At 34.4% G+C, this 12,613-nt stretch overlaps 1 protein-coding gene across 5 annotated transcripts in view; it reads left to right on the top strand.

Moving 5' to 3' along the window:
* The window catches only part of Pka-C3 (Protein kinase, cAMP-dependent, catalytic subunit 3), a 46,011-nt gene that overhangs the window by 15,000 nt on the left and 18,398 nt on the right, over positions 1-12,613 (top strand). The gene's annotated exons all lie outside the window — the stretch shown is intronic.

The raw sequence follows: 12,613 nt of genomic DNA, 5'->3' as shown, positions 1-12,613 counted from the left end.
AGCGGCTTTATTTTCTTTAACAGCGTCAAATCGCATCGCGAGATTTTCTAAGGAAAACAACAGAAAATCCGTTGCTTCGAAACGAAAGAAATGACGACGCGAAAAGTGTATTCCGAACGTGCATTTCGGGCCTTGGCGAAAAGGGTCTGTTACATGACTTACTTACATCGCGGTCCCAATCCGAGCCCGGTATTAACAATAATGTCTTCTCGGATATTTTTTGACCCTTCGCTCTTGCGCTGGAACGAACAAATAAGGCTAACGTTTTGTATAAATGAATGAAACATCGCGCGAAAGGTCGTTGGCCTCTTTTATCCGAGTCACCCCGCGCTGTTTTATGTCCGGTGAGACGCCGCGTGTTGTTCGATGTCCAGCCGGAGGATTTACGGGCGGATTTCAAAAACGCGTCATCCACCTAATGAGTATCAAAAGGCTGACGCGACTTTACCCCATTTCGACGCCTTTTCACGCGCATTGTTAAGTTAGGATTGTATTTAATGGGAGCTCATTGTTACCAGGTATAAGTGAGGTTATCTAGCCCGAATAAAAATAAAACTAGCCCACAAGGTCGCCCAAAGTTTTATATATTTTTAAATAACTCGTATTGTTGAGTGTTTCTTTAAAGAAAGGAGTTTTATAACTTACTTTACCAAAGAAATGGAATATAAACTTTCCTAGAACCCCAAATTATCGCCCAAATAGACTTAGAGCTTAGAAAGGATAGCGCCATCTACTTTAGTACCTGTCAACTAAATGTGTGAAGACGACTTTTGAATATGAACGTTATTTAACTGAAACGTTCAGCTTTTATATCGAGATAATATTGAATGAGCAGACAGCTTTCACACATTCGATATAAAACTCAGTCGGTAGGCGGCGATACTTCTGACCAAAGTTTAAACTACTCACGAAGCTTAGTGTTATTATTATCCAGAATTCATAACAATTAATTTTTTCGAAAACTGAAAAATGGTTCCTCTAATTTTTTACCCAGAGTAAAGATATTATTTACAATTTATTGTTAATAATTATTATAATAATATAAAGCTAAATGCACAACTTAAACAAGCGCAAAAATCGCGTTCCTAACAGGCATTGTTTTCCCCGCGTCGTATTTTGAAAAGAAGCCAAATCGTGCGGGAAACCCGCCAAACTGGCAACTCGCGATGGAACAGAGTAGCGGCTTTGATTTGGGTGGAGGTACCATCTCGCGACGCTGATGTTGGGCGGCGGTGGTCAAGGCTCGGTGAATTTCGTCTATTTTTAACCTAATAACGGGTTGGCGTCGTTGGGGGCTGTATGGAGACTGGTGTAGTCTCGCTGCATTTGTTTTTTTTTGTTGGGCAAATGCGTTTCTTGCCCCGTGTCAAGCTCCGTTGACTACGCCATTTCATATTGTTTCAGCTCTCCGTTTATAGTTAAACGTTTCGAGTTCAATAGCCATCCAATGAGGCAATACCTGTACTTTCACATACCTTATGCGCTGTATATTGAGGGCATATACAGGATTGTACATAAAGCACTAGTCACGGCTTTTGACTACTAAAATTAATCGAAATCGGGGGGCTCACTAGTCAATTTGAGTAGTGAAAAATTTACCTAAATATTCATAAATAATGGCGTATCATAAATTCATCATTCATCAATCCCATGTTATTGAAAAAATCACAACACGCTTGTAGAGCTTGTAGAAAATCAAGAGTGCAGAGAGTCCACTGCACCTCATACAAGGTCTGATTCGGTATATTCCCATTCGACCAAATTCACATTCGACCAAATTCAATATGTTTCCGAAATATAGCCCAAAAGGCGGATTCGGTTCATTGGGACCTTTTGTTTTGTTTTTTACTTCTGCCCCGAGATATAGCAGGGTACGCAAAAAACGTTATACCTAAACAAAATTGCTACAGGTGTACTAATGGTAAGGTTAGGTTAGGTTAGTCTCTCACTTCCCTAGGGTGGCGCACAAATAATCATTCTTAATGTACAAAAACCCTCCTTTGTGAGCTATTTTCTCCATTTTAGCTAACTGGTTCCAATAAGACTATCAACACTTATTTATATAAGAAGTAAACCTATTTAAAAAACGTCTCATAAAAACGAAATTTGATGTAATATAAAAAATAATATAAACGTGCAAAATTGGGCTGTAAACCGCACAATTGGGGTATTTTCGATCGATTGGGACTCAATGTTAAATCGTTTTCGAACGAATGGGATTTCGGTCGAATGGGACCTAAGCGTTTGATTCAGAATCTCGACTTCAAATTAATGCGTGATTTGATGATATTATCAATGAAAATATTTTAAACTAGTCCAAGACTCTGAAGTCGTGAAAAAATTGTGATCGACCAAAGTCATGTAACTCAAGTGATAATAAACTCCAATTTTAATTCTGAAGGGTAAAGCAAAATGTTGGCTGTCCTTCTTGTTTTTATACCCCCTTTTACCCCCACTAGTCAGTGACTACTAAAATAAATTAAGACAGGAGGCTAACTACTAAAAAAAATATCTTTATGTCCAACCCTGGTTCTAAATACAGAATATTTAGTAAAATTTTGAGTTTAAATGGGGTAAATAATATTGGTCTTGTAAGAGGTGTATTTTATACCTTAAATATCCTAAGTCAGCGTACTTTTTTTCATTTTTCAGCGGAGTAATACACGCTGGGAATTTTGATTTTGAGCGTTGTATACTTCCGCGGTTTTGACGGTACTTGTTTCCATTTTATGGTGCCTTTAAGAGCTAAATTATAAACTACTGTAACTTAACTACAAAAACACAACTAAATGCGTCTACCACCTTCTTTTTTTGCCAGTATTGTTTTACTTAAAAAACTCGTGGGTATTTTTAAAATGTAATTACCAGTTATAATACAAACTGCAAGAAACTAATTACCTTTTTTTTTCGAATTTTCTCGCAAAATTTAAAAGTTGTTTACCCCCCATAAAAATTTAAAAACTTATATTTAACAGTCGCAAAGAGTTCTTTTGAAATTTACAAATTGGAAATCTTTTTCAATTCCCAATCATACACGATGTTCTGGAAGTTTAAACTAAATTCGGCTTCGTTATTGCGTTTTTTGGTTTTGATTACTTCCAAAATAGCTCTTTTTTTCTTATTTCGCTTCAATGAATTTGATGGAAGGCTATAGACAGACTAGAATGTTGTTATTGTTAACGAATTTCTTTTACCGACGTTCGATCGAGTTATTTTCTTTAATTAAATATATCGTTCCTTTAACTCGGTTAAAATTAGATACGCCGGGGGAGGGGGAGATCCTTTGGCAAGATGCTAAATGAGGTCTCTTTGTATTTCATAGAGAGAGGATCGCTTGTCAAGGCCCGAGACTGCGCGCAGATTATCTTAACGAAGGGGGTCGTTTCATCAAAATTTTTCAAAAACGGTTTAAAAAAAATAAAAAAGGTCTCCCCAATTTCATTTTAAAAATAGTAACGTCGCTTTTGTCTTAAAGGTTATATCAAGAATTTATTTATTTCTACTTACTGAGAATGACTCGGTCGAATTTATCCTAGGCCCGATAGGGGGCAGGAAATACGTCACCGGCGTACAAGACGTCAGTATTAAGGAACCAATGAGAGGCCGGACTGATTTAATTGGTTTGAGCTAAAAATCGTCTAAACGTAGTTATTTTCCCGAAATAGAAATAAATACGATCTTGGTTGTATCATAAGTAACATCATACCTCTAAGCATGACATTAGGAAATTATCTTACTACATCCTTTCTCAGGGTTGCCACACGTCAGGGAAAAGTCAAGGAATTAAAAAATGGGCCTAAAAAGTCTGGGAAAGGCCAGGGAATTTTAAGAATTTTGTAAAACGTCAGGGAATTTACTTTTATCTGGACATTTTTTAAGGTAATTTTACTCTAGATCTATGACAAATTCTATGATTATCATTTATTTCCTTGAAAGTTTTACTAATTTTTTTTTCAACATTGCAATAACCTTTTCACTGAAATATAAATCCATTTAAATGTTTTCACTACTGATAAAAGTAAAATATAAAATATACCTTTTAGCCTTAAAAAGTGAAATAAAATCTCTTAAAATGGTCAGGGAATTTAAATATCAAAATTTGGCTTTCTTCACAGTGACGTCGAAACTTTTTCCAAATAGCGCCACTCGGTAGCGGCACCATGAACTAATCTAACCCAACTTCCGTTAACATGATGTTCCGGGAATTTGGCGCTTGATTTTGAATACCGCCATTTTTAGGTCTAAAGCGTATTTAGCCGCACTATGGTTACGCAACGGACGAAATTTTGGGGAGTACTATATGATTGGCCGAATTTGAACTCTGACTCCTTATGGATGACCGATAGAAAAATTCAAATCACAAAGAGGTTTAAACTTACGGGTTACAGAGTTGCTAGTTGATTTACTGATTTATCTTTGGTGAAGAAAGTATGTATTAAGAATAAATGCACTAGCAAGGCTACAAGTGTCGTACTTAGAGGTAGTGGGTTATGTTACTTATGGTTGTATAAAACTCAAAATCTTCCTTCTTTAGCTTACACCTTGCCGAATCAACATTTGTTTTTTCACTTTTCAAGCGTGTAGTGGGTGATTTGTACCTGGTTCATTTTTCTCCGAAATAGAAACGCAAACCAAAAGTATAGTATTCGTCTTCCCACGCAGCTTGAATCGTCATCCTTCTTAAGTTTCCGATGCTTTTTCCAAATAGGTCTTGTTGATTAGCTAGAATAGTCGATGACGTTTTGGACACACTGCTGGAGGAAGGGAAATCATGAGGGACTGGATTAAACGTTTACATCGGGGGGAAATTAATTCTTTACACGGTGTATTTTTTACATTAGATTGTTGCTTTTTGTACGTGCGAAAGACTAAAGTACGCGTTTATCCGGTGGGGTTGGACATTGATCAAAATCCTGTAGAACAATTCGGTGAAAATCCACAAATCCAAGGATTTTCTTATACTACTATCCAAATTCAATACCCAATAGAAAATTCTACACCAACATTGCTTGGTATATAAAGTTTATTATATTCGCTATCGGTCACCCGATTTATTTCGAGAAGGCGTTTAAAAAAAACTCTCACTGCGCAGGTGCGTTTTACGTCCCAAGATATCTAGTTGTCGCTCCCCTTTTTTTTTGCTAGTCGCAGCCACGCCGTCATCACCTCTCTCAGCATCTTGTGACGTCATAAGCGCTTTTCATCCCACCCCTAAACGGCGGAGATACGCGTCTTTCTGAGTAAATCTTAAGCATTTTTTAACGAACTTAGAAGTTTAAGTAACGCTTATTAATCATGGTATAGCTTGATAAGTAAATCTTAAGCATTTTGTAACGAACTTAGAAGTGTAAGTAACGCTTATTAATCATGGTATAGCTTGATAATTAAATCTTAAGCATTTTTTAACGAACTTTGAAGTGTAAGTAACGCTTATTAATCATGGTATAGCTTGATAATTAAATAAAAATGGTATAGCTTGATAATTAAATAAAAATGGTATAGCTTGATAATTAAATAAAAATGGTATAGCTTGATAATTAAATAAAAATGGTATAGCTTGATAATTAAATAAAAATGGTATAGCTTGATAATTAAATAAAAATGGTATAGCTTGATAATTAAATAAAAATGGTATAGCTTGATAATTAAATAAAAATGGTATAGCTTGATAATTAAATAAAAATGGTATAGCTTGATAATTAAATAAAAATGGTATAGCTTGATAATTAAATAAAAATGGTATAGCTTGATAATTAAATAAAAATGGTATAGCTTGATAATTAAATAAAAATGGTATAGCTTGATAATTAAATAAAAATGGTATAGCTTGATAATTAAATAAAAATGGTATAGCTTGATAATTAAATAAAAATGGTATAGCTCGATAATTAAATAAAAATGGTATAGCTCGATAATTAAATAAAAATGGTATAGCTTGATAATTAAATAAAAATAGTATAGCTTAATTAAATAAAAATGGTATAGCTTGATAATTAAATAAAAATAGTATAGCTTGATAATTAAATAAAAATGGTATAGCTTGATAATTAAATAAAAATATAACGTAAATTTGAGCGTTCAGAAGTAACAACTGCTGGCTGTTTATACGAGTAGGGAAAAGGTTATTTTCTTCTCGGCGTAACTTCTGTCTGGTCGCGTTATTGTTAGGCGGGACAGCTGTTCTTGATGGTTAGGAAAAAAAGCCGTGTTCAACGCTCAGCCTCGGATTAGAGAAAGTGAGAGGATAAAAATAAAGAAAGGGTTGCTTAGATCCCGAAAGAGAAGGACTCTAAACGCGAAAATAAAATTCCCGCAAAGATAAAGAATTTGGAATAGAGCCACGCTAAAAAAACAGACGCTCTCATCTTTGTCCCCCGCAAACATCTTCGAACGCGTTTCCGAGAGAACCACTTAGGATAATAGTGCCGCTAAAAATGGTATTGTCCGTTTTTCAAGTGAACTCGCTGAATGAACTATAAATCATGTTTAACAGCTCCTCTTATTTTATTATTTTTCAATGACGCGAAATCGATCCGCCCCTGCAGAAGTGTTCTTACCGCGGGATACTTCAAATTTAGGCTCTTAAAGGGCTACAGAATCGTTTTAAAAAGTCGGCCCGAATTTCAGGTACCCCGTGATAGCAGATCCAACGAATGATAATTTGGCATTTTTCAAGCCCTATTTCCGAAATCAAAAATATGCTTTGGGTCCTTTTGAAGACTGTATATAATGTTTGATATTTATGATGGTGTCCCTTTAATGGGTTCATGTTTGATATTTATGATGGTGTCCTTTTAATGGGTTCATGTTTGATATTTATGATGGTGTCCCTTTAAAGGGTTCATGTTTGATATTTATGATGGTGTCCCTTTAATGGGTTCATGTTTGATATTTATGATGGTGTCCCTTTAATGGGTTCATGTTTGATATTTATGATGGTGTCCCTTTAATGGGTTCATGTTTGATATTTATGATGGTGTCCCTTTAATGGGTTCATGTTTGATATTTATGATGGTGTCCCTTTAATGGGTTCATGTTTGATATTTATGATGGTGTCCCTTTAATGGGTTCATGTTTGATATTTATGATGTTGTCCTTTTAATGGGTTCATGTTTGATATTTATGATGGTGTCCTTTTAATGGGTTCATGTTTGATATTTATGATGGTGTCCTTCTAATGGGTTCATGTTTGATATTTATGATGGTGTCCCTTTAAAGGGTTCATGTTTGATATTTATGATGGTGTCCCTTTAAAGGGTTCATGTTTGATATTTATGATGGATCACGTTATTACATATTTCTGTCCTAGGCTCTAGCTAGGGGTAACTAGCGCTAGTTACGTTAAAATTAATTATCAGAACGTTTTAGTAGATAATTTTTTCGATGTAAGATATACAGGGTGTTAACTAAAAACGATACAGAGCTAATTACTCAAAATGTGTTTTATATAAGAATTTGAAATTTTCAGGTTATATAGAGGGTGCAGGGGGACAAATGACAATGGAAATTTCAATGACCTTGAACCAGGTCTTCAAGGTCATTAAAATTTTACCTCGAGAACCGTTAGGATTAGAAAAATAGTTCCAATTAGAAATGTGTTCTACGTTTAATTTTAAGTCTAACCAGCTTTGACCCGATCTAATTTGACCAATGGGAAGCCGAGAAATGTTAGACCAAAAACCATAAGGTCGTGTGTGATATTCTAATCGTGACATTTAAGGGCTTATAAATCGAAAACTACCAGATTTAACGGATAAATTTTTTATGACCTTGAACTAATGTTTCAAGGTCATCATAAGCTACAAATTTCTAACTCCACCACTCAGTTTAGAGTGTCACGACTATTTTGATCCGTTAGATCTGGTAGTTTTGAATTTATAAGCCCTTAAATGTCGTGTCATGATTAGAATATCACACACGACCTTATGGTTTTTGGTCTTACATTGCTCGGCTTCCCATTGGTCAAATTAGATCGGGTCAAAGCTGGTTAGACTTCAAATTAAACGTAGAACGTTTATTTACCTCGGGTAAAAGGTAATTTGACTTAAAAACCTTGGCGGGCATTTTTCTAATTGGAACCATTCTCCTAATCCTAATGGTTCTCGAGATAAAATTTTTATGACCTTGAACTAATGTTTCAAGGTCATCATAAGCTACAAATTTCTAACTCCCCCACTCAGTTTAGAGTGTCACGACTATTTTGATCCGTTAGATCTGGTAGTTTTGAATTTATAAGCCCTTAAATGTCGTGTCATGATTAGAATATCCGAGGGGCTAACCACTCTTAGAAAGTCTGTACACCGGATTACGCTTAGATTAGCACTGCCAAAGGCAGGGACTTCAAAGATTACGCGTAATCCCATTAGTACAGTCAAAGGTACGGCTCTGTACACCGATTACGCGGAGTGATCTGCCCCTCGAGAATATCACACACGACCTTATGGTTTTTGGTCTTACATTGCTCGGCTTCCCATTGGTCAAATTAGATCGGGTCAAAGCTGGTTAGACTTCAAATTAAACGTAGAACACATTTCTAATTGGAACCATTCTTCTAATCCTAACGGTTCTCGAGGTAAAATTTGAATGACCTTAAAGACCTGGTTCAAGGTCATTGAAATTTCCATTGTAATTTGTCCCCCTGCACCCTCTATGTAACCTGCAAATTTCAAATTATTACATAAAACACACTTTGAGTAATTAGCTCTGTATCGTTTTTTAGTTAACGCCCTGTATACTCCATTAAATTAATAGGTAATTACATTGCCAAAGGCCTTTGCGCTAAAACATTCCACGTCGAAATAGAACTACGTTTGTAGCCAACATTTCAACGCTATAAATGAATTTTTATTAAGTCTATAAATATTCGCAGATTTCAGAATTAAACGTTTTAATTCTTTAACTCGAGGAGAGATGGCGTTTTAACTTATTTTTCATCGATCGGCCCCTGTTACGCCTAAACTTTTAGGCTCTAAATTACTAAGAATAACGATTAATAACGAGTGTAGGGCTAAAAAATGCCATATCGAAATAGAACTATTTTTGTAGCCAACATTTCAAGGCTATAAATTATATTTTTATTTTATGAAGCTTAGATGATTTCACGGATTACGAATTAAACCTTCACTTCTTCCAGTTCACGAGAGATGGCGCTTTAACGAACACTGTTAGAAGCGAGTAAGCCCCGGCAACTAAGCCTAAACCAATAAAATAATAAAAATAAGGTTTAAATCAACTGCTTTTTGCCGCACTTTTCTTAATGCGAGTCAACTTTTATCGGGGGGTAGTTTTCTACTTGAACGAATTTTATTTCTGAGAGGCAGTCGAAATAAAAGATCAGCAATTTTAATGGGGACGCGGCTTCTGTTTCCTCTCGCCTCATTTTATTCGACGTACTCGAGGCGGGTACTCCATTTTATTCCCTCTTTTTAACATCGCTATAATTTACTTCATTAAAAAGCCAACTTAGTTTTGGCGTACGCGTTAATGGGAGTATTTGCTTAACCTCAGACCACTTCACGTCCAATGGGACTCGTAATGGTATTATAGGCTGGCTTAGAGAAATTATCCTCGTAGCACAGTCGAGTGATGCGACATCTCTTGCCATTTTCAATAAACTTTCAAGATGCTTCGTTAATTAAAATACTATGGAAATGCCAAGAACATATCGAAGCCATTGAGAACAAACGAACATCGAATTGGAGTGTAGTGGCGTAGTCTACTACATATTTCCCTAAACCTTTCGTGGCGCCTTCTGTTCCTTGAAAAAGAACTACAGATGTTTTTTTTTAATATTAATATATTTACATTTAATCATTTCAATATTTAAAAATTATTAAATGTAAAGATTTTTATACTAATTACATTCCAAATATCAGGGTTGTACAAAATGCTTTTTTTTTTTCAATATGCTAAATGTAAAATTCAAAATGCTTTCTCCATAACTGAAAATGTAAAATACATTTTGAAAATTGTTTTTATAAATGTAAAATGCAAAATGTAAAATGGTTTTTGCAACTCAAAATAAAAATACAAAATGCATGCACAATTAGTTAGTAACTAATTATTTATTAGTAGTTAATAACTAATTATTTATTAGTAGTTAATAACTAATTATTTATTAGTAGTTAATAACTAATTATTTATTAGTAGTTAATAACTAATTATTTATTAGTAGTTAATAACTAATTATTTATTAGTAGTTAATAACTAATTATTTATTAGTAGTTAATAACTAATTATTTATTAGTAGTTAATAACTAATTATTTATTAGTAGTTAATAACTAATTATTTATTAGTAGTTAATAACTAATTATTTATTAGTAGTTAATAACTAATTATTTATTAGTAGTTAATAACTAGTTTTGCATTTTCATTAATTAGTTATTTCAAATTAAAAATATAAAAATAAAATATTTATAAATTAAAATTATGTATTTATAATTTAACTTATGACTATATGTAAATAAATATATTATTATAGAGAACAGATGTCGACTACGACATATTAATATTAAGCTCCGCCTACATAATTCTAAAAGTGGATCAATGAAACGTAGGACTACCTGTTTGTCCGCATTTGCTTCGATCCGTTCTTTAAAATGCTAAATATTTAACGAATTATAACGAATAAGACCTTTAGAAGTTTAAATAATTATATTTAAAAGGTACCTTGAATGTTTACATTAACGAACAAATGATGGCGCCACCAAAATGTATCGTAAAATGACTAATATTTTTAGTGTGGTCTAAAGCCAAGAGATTTTTCTAGGAACCAATGGGAACTCCTATCGATGATTCTAATTTGAGGGGAGATTCGAGGACTGGACATTAACGATTTAATAACTGTCCAGCTGGGCCTTGGGCCTTTCGCTCGTTAATGGTTATTAAATGAAGATAAATTTATTAATCTACTTACGGGGCGGCCGCCAGGGTAACACGTCGCTCCTGTACGGGATATGTACGTTGCTCTTAGTCTAATTGTTTGCCACGTGTAGATCTTCGTTTACGCGCTGGGCTAACAAACATTATCAATCAGGAAGCCAAGGGCGGGGCTTAGTATACTCGATTTTAGTGTTGTTAGTCGGGAAAAATTTCCGGAAAATGACAGAGGCCTTTTTTCCGGAAAATTTTCCGTATTTTTCCGAAAAAAATTAAAAAGTTTTAATATTAAAAATACAATATAAGTAAAAACACCTTAATATTGCGTAAGTAAACGGTTTACTTACGCAATATTACTTATATTGTATTTTTAATTCACTAGCGTAAGGTATTTTTAACTTATTTCATAGTCTAATATATAATTGGCAAATTTAAATAAAGCGGCTATTTTGCCTAATTTTTTCGAATCTAAAAATAAAACTAAACCTCTAGACTAATTTAAACTGATTAACAATGTAACACTATTAATGTTTTGTAGTATGTTTACTGATATTAAACATTTTATATCGATAAAAATTTAGAAACATTAAAAACTTTTAAAAAGTAATTTATGCTTCAATTTTTTATTTTTCCGCATTACATTTTTCCGGAAAATTAACAACACTAGTCATTTTACAAAGAAAGCTTTTAGATATGTTTTTTTTTTGGACGTAGCTCCTCCCCTTCCGTCACACGATTTTGTGACCTTTTAACTTAATTGGCTCCATTTAAACCTGGTGGCAGAAAGGTGAAACTTGTCTAGCCGCGGTTAATATTAAACTTTCAACTTTTTTAAAAGGACTAGAAACTTTAAAACTAAAAATCAACTGATAACCAGGGCCGTGCAAACGGGGGGCAGCTAAAATCCCCTGGTCCCGACAGAAAAGGGGTCACAAGCATGCTTCTTATGGGCCCATCGCGGAGGCCTTTGCCTACTGCTTACGTAACAATTTTACGTCGTCTGCTTAGAGGAATAAAGCGTGTAAAATATTTGCTTTCATCCTCTTTGAATAAAAATCAAATTTGTTAAATTAAACAAGACTTCTAAAGTTACCAGATTCCACGATTTTCAGATTCATAAGTCTATTTGATTTCCCGGTTATTATTTGAACCAAGGATGTATTTATTTCTACCTTGGATTAATTAATCCAAGTTTCTACTCAGGGAGAATGAATATGTCGAGACTATCGACGGACAAGTTGAGGCACTAACCCCGTCACGCTAAAGGGGAGGGGGAGGAAAAAAGGAGGCGGTCTTAATTTTTGCGTCCTCGCAGCAGCGTTAATCGCGTCGAAAAACGTAATTTTTAAGAACCAATGGGATTGCAGTATTATTCGATTTTATTAAAGCGGAGGAGCATACCGGGGGCCCCAACGGGTGGAATTGGAGAAACGCTAAAAATAATCTCGACATATTCATTCTCCCTGAGTATAAATAAATACATTATTGTTTGAACTGTTATTTACTTTAAAATCGAGACATCCTTGTCGAAATTAATAACGCGCGATGTAGGCTTCAAGAAGAATTAATGGAACAATTATGTAAAAATAATCTTCCTTTTGTAGAAATTATCCGCGTTGAGAGCCTCATCTCTTTGTCAAGGTCACTCTTCAAAAATACATGACGGCAGCGGATTTAAAATCGTCTGGAATGAAGTGCTTTCTAATACCTGTATAGTTGAAACGCGTAAAGCAC

Source organism: Leiobunum rupestre, chromosome 4 (assembly GCF_980474605.1).
Source record: "Leiobunum rupestre chromosome 4, qqLeiRupe1.1.hap1, whole genome shotgun sequence".
Taxonomy (NCBI): Eukaryota; Metazoa; Arthropoda; class Arachnida; order Opiliones; family Sclerosomatidae; genus Leiobunum; species Leiobunum rupestre.
The sequence above is the reverse complement of the archived record's forward strand: the minus strand, read 5'-3'. Positions and strand labels throughout refer to the sequence as shown.